The sequence below is a fragment of the Schistocerca piceifrons genome, unplaced genomic scaffold (assembly GCF_021461385.2).
Source record: "Schistocerca piceifrons isolate TAMUIC-IGC-003096 unplaced genomic scaffold, iqSchPice1.1 HiC_scaffold_1405, whole genome shotgun sequence".
NCBI classification, from domain to species: Eukaryota; Metazoa; Arthropoda; class Insecta; order Orthoptera; family Acrididae; genus Schistocerca; species Schistocerca piceifrons.
Genome location: NW_025727242.1, coordinates 92,501 through 97,500, shown reverse-complemented (window position 1 = coordinate 97,500; position 5,000 = coordinate 92,501). Strand labels below are relative to the sequence as shown.

General features: G+C 53.9%; 1 non-coding gene across 1 annotated transcript in view; it reads left to right on the top strand.

Moving 5' to 3' along the window:
* Positions 1-4,729: 4,729 nt before the first annotated feature.
* Positions 4,730-5,000, top strand: part of LOC124733682 — a 1,909-nt gene continuing 1,638 nt past the window's right edge. Inside the window, exon 1 of the ribosomal RNA XR_007009074.1 lies at positions 4,730-5,000. This exon is cut by the window's right edge and continues 1,638 nt beyond it. This is a non-coding gene — a ribosomal RNA (small subunit ribosomal RNA).

Below are 5,000 nucleotides of genomic sequence, written 5' to 3'. Positions count from 1 at the left end.
CTGCAGCCTCTGTCGACCATAGCACCCATTCTCCAGTGGCTCTGCCGCACGAAGCCGTGGACCGGCAATGACTCCACCCGCACCCGTTCGTGGACCACCCCAACCGCCAAACGCGCACCTCCAGCGGATGAACGGCGGACGTTTCCCGCACTCGTAAAGTGCAATCCACCCCTATAACTTGCGTTTCATGAAGAGTTATTTCCAATATGCGACATTCCCGCTGTCCCTATACATGAGCCGCGACCTGTACCACTTACGAGCGAGAGACGCGATCGCGTTGCTCACTGTACGGCGTCCGATACCGAGCCATCAGCATGTCGGTCCCCATGCGCGTTGCACTCGCACTCGCACTCGCAAAAACGTGGGGCAAATATATTACGCGGAAGAGTTATAACAGACCGAGCCCCACTGCATGGGGGGAGTCTTTGTCACTAATGTACACAGATAGAACATTGTGGACTGGAACCAGATTACCCGTACACACGGCGCTGATTAGTAATCAATGCAGAGCCATCAAACTACAGAAAATATATACAACTGTCCGTATACATGCTGAAAGAGTCTGCCCACAATGGGAACCACACGTCAGCCAGACACTCTGATCACGCACCACTCTCTGCTTCTAACAGGCGCACATACAATATGTAAGCACCAGCATGGAACAACATCCAGTGCATCCTCTCCGCCACATTACACAATCCACACTATCACAACCAGACCAGGAGGTCCATGCGGAAAATAGAATATCCCACCCTTTCGACATCCACCATTGCGCAGATAAGGCACCAACACCCACACATGTCCTATACAACGGTGCACCCAACATCACAATAGTACCTCCTGTCACAGCGCACAAACAATGACATGAGTCAAAGACACAGGTCTGACACAAGCATAGAATTGGAGCGCCGCCTCTAATAAGCCAAAGGTGCATCCTGACGTGACAAATCTCATCATGTCACAAGCATTCACTTACTATAATCACTATCAACGAACCTGCCGCCCCGCCCCCCCCCCCCCCCCCACACCTTTCCTTACAACAACGTGTAACCTAACCTAACCCATGTTGTACCTTAACCTAACCCATGTTGTACCTTAACCTAACCCATGTTGTGCCTTAACCTAACCCATGTTGTGCCTTAACCTAACCCATGTTGTCCCCTAACCTAACCCAAGTTGTCCCCTAACCTAACCCATGTTGTCCCTTAACCTAACCCATGTTGTGCCTTAACCTAACCCATGTTGTGCCTTAACCTAACCCATGTTGTCCCCTAACCTAACCCATGTTGTCCCCTAACCTAACCCATGTTGTGCCTTAACCTAACCCATGTTGTCCCCTAACCTAACCCATGTTGTGCCTTAACCTAACCCATGTTGTCCCCTAACCTAACCCATGTTGTCCCCTAACCTAACCCATGTTGTCCCCTAACCTAACCCATGTTGTGCCTTAACCTAACCCATGTTGTGCCTTAACCTAACCCATGTTGTCCCCTAACCTAACCCAAGTTGTCCCCTAACCTAACCCATGTTGTCCCCTAACCTAACCCATGTTGTGCCTTAACCTAACCCATGTTGTGCCTTAACCTAACCCATGTTGTGCCTTAACCTAACCCATGTTGTCCCCTAACCTAACCCATGTTGTCCCCTAACCTAACCCATGTTGTGCCTTAACCTAACCCATGTTGTCCCCTAACCTAACCCATGTTGTGCCTTAACCTAACCCATGTTGTCCCCTAACCTAACCCATGTTGTCCCCTAACCTAACCCATGTTGTCCCCTAACCTAACCCATGTTGTGCCTTAACCTAACCCATGTTGTGCCTTAACCTAACCCATGTTGTCCCCTAACCTAACCCATGTTGTCCCCTAACCTAACCCATGTTGTCCCCTAACCTAACCCATGTTGTCCCCTAACCTAACCCATGTTGTCCCCTAACCTAACCCATGTTGTCCCCTAACCTAACCCATGTTGTCCCCTAACCTAACCCATGTTGTCCCCTAACCTAACCCATGTTGTCCCCTAACCTAACCCATGTTGTCCCCTAACCTAACCCATGTTGTGCCCTAACCTAACCCATGTTGTGCCCTAACCTAACCCATGTTGTGCCCTAACCTAACCCATGTTGTGCCTTAACCTAACCCATGTTGTCCCCTAACCTAACCCATGTTGTCCCCTAACCTAACCCATGTTGTCCCCTAACCTAACCCATGTTGTCCCCTAACCTAACCCATGTTGTCCCCTAACCTAACCCATGTTGTGCCTTAACCTAACCCATGTTGTCCCCTAACCTAACCCATGTTGTCCCCTAACCTAACCCATGTTGTCCCCTAACCTAACCCATGTTGTCCCCTAACCTAACCCATGTTGTCCCCTAACCTAACCCATGTTGTCCCCTAACCTAACCCATGTTGTCCCCTAACCTAACCCATGTTGTCCCCTAACCTAACCCATGTTGTGCCCTAACCTAACCCATGTTGTCCCCTAACCTAACCCATGTTGTGCCTTAACCTAACCCATGTTGTGCCTTAACCTAACCCATGTTGTCCCCTAACCTAACCCATGTTGTCCCCTAACCTAACCCATGTTGTGCCTTAACCTAACCCATGTTGTGCCGTAACCTAACCCATGTTGTGCCTTAACCTAACCCATGTTGTGCCTTAACCTAACCCATGTTGTGCCTTAACCTAACCCATGTTGTGCCTTAACCTAACCCATGTTGTGCCTTAACCTAACCCACGTTGTCCCCTAACGTAACCCACGTTGTCCCCTAACGTAACCCACGTTGTCCCCTAACGTAACCCACGTTGTCCCCTAACGTAACCCACGTTGTCCCCTAACGTAACCCACGTTGTCCCCTAACGTAACCCACGTTGTCCCCTAACGTAACCCACGTTGTCGCCTATCGTAACCCACGTTGTCGCCTAAACCTGCTCTGTAATTGTTATACGACTCGTTCAATTAGTGTAGTGTTGCCCACCCGCAACCCTCGCAATATAGTTCGCTACTCGCACTGCCCGCTCCCCTGTGTATCGCTTCATGTTAAACACCTTGCAAGTCTTGCTGACTTTCCACATGCTCCTGCTGTACACTGTAATGTGGATGGCAGCAGGGCGTACATGCCGCCCCCCCCCCCCCCCCACCTCTCCCCACGTCCCCACCTTGCCCCCTGCCTTCGCAAGGTGGTTGGTGACAAGTTTGCATGTTCAATGCCCTTCGCATGCGACGTACGCAGGCTACGTTGTGGTGCGGCCTGTGTCAACTGTCCGCTGATGTCGTACGCGTGAACCACAATCTGTACTGCACATTCGTCCTTATGTACTGAATGATACATCGTGGCACATGTGTGACCGTACAACGACTGCGCCCAAAAACGGCGGACCATACAGTGCAAATATTGTGCACGCAGCTACGTGTCGTCTCCCTATGAGAGCTGGATTGCAGTGTGGTACGCCATAGAGACGTGTGGGAGGAACGGACGCCGTGGATGGCGATCAGCATGAGCTGTCTGTTGATGTATTCGGACCTAGTCGTCTCTCCTCACACACCGTGATGGCATGGTGCAGCGCGTTCCATATCTGCGACATGCTACAGAAGCCGGTTGACAGTCGTTCGAGCAATGGACATCGCATACGTACGGGGGCCACCTTCCACGTATTGTCTAGGCGTGCACATTTTGTTGCGTGTATGTGGGCAGACGTAGTGTGGCGTGACACCTGACACAGGCATGCAATAATGGTTGAAGTTGCAAATGGCGATGGACGCCTACGTTTTCTGGTGAAGTTACGCAAATGAAGAAATGGTAACCCGTTGTGGTGCGGTTGTTCTCGCTAGGGGTGAATCGGTGATGGCGACGATAGGTTGAGGTACTAACCGGTTGTTCCAGCGATACCCACCATGCCGACGAAACTGAACGGCATCTGGGTGTGAAGCGATACGCGGCGGTGGCTGGGTGGGACCGTCCCCGGCCGGTGAGGGGGCGCCTCCCGGCGTGCTGGCCGCGCGGTGCGTGGGCGCACGCGCTACAGCCGGCTGGTGGGGGCGGCCAGTGGCAGGCGCGCCGGCCGACGGACGCGGCAGGCGTCGCAGCTGCGCGCCGGCGCACCCTGCGCGCGGCGCCGTGCGGCCAAAGTAGGTCCTCGCGGGCCCGGTGCGAAGCGCGGTGGACATCTGCAGTGTGCTGGTCCGATTGAGGACTGTGTGCGTTGAGGATGCGCCGCCGCCCGGCGCTCGGCGCCGCGACGCCGTCTGCTGCTCGGTCGCCCCAGCGGTTCTCGCTGGTGGTTTGTATCGCAGCTGTGCGGATGTGTTGGCGTGTGCGCTGTGCTGGGAGAGTTCGCTTCGGCACCCAAGTGGGGCTTTTGTCCTTCTGTGGCGCTGGCGTTGGAGCTGCCGGTCACCGTAGGTGGCGCGTGTTGTCTCCCGCCGGCAATGCCACGACAGCACGCTCCCGGGCCTCTGTCGGCAGCGGCAAGCTCAGTTGGGAGCACGGGTGGTCGCACCGAAAGCGTCTACTCGCCTAACTCCGGGCGATTGCGCCTCTCTCGAACCCGACCAAGTACTTGGGACGGCGCTGCGCGCCGCCGGGACCTGAGAGGGTTTCGAGGTGTATTGTGCAGGGGAGCTCAGCCTCCTCCTGTTTGCAGAATGATTGAGCGGACGCTTGCGTGTTCGCGCGGGCCCCCGGGACACACTCCCGGGCGGCCGGCTGCTCAGCTCTAGTTGACGCAGCTCCCTGGTTGATCCTGCCAGTAGTCATATGCTTGTCTCAAAGATTAAGCCATGCATGTCTCAGTACAAGCCGCATTAAGGTGAAACCGCGAATGGCTCATTAAATCAGTTATGGTTCCTTAGATCGTACCCACGTTACTTGGATAACTGTGGTAATTCTAGAGCTAATACATGCAAACAGAGTCCCGACCAGAGATGGAAGGGACGCTTTTATTAGATCAAAACCAATCGGTCGGCTCGTCCGGTCCGTTTGCCTTGGTGACTCTGAATAA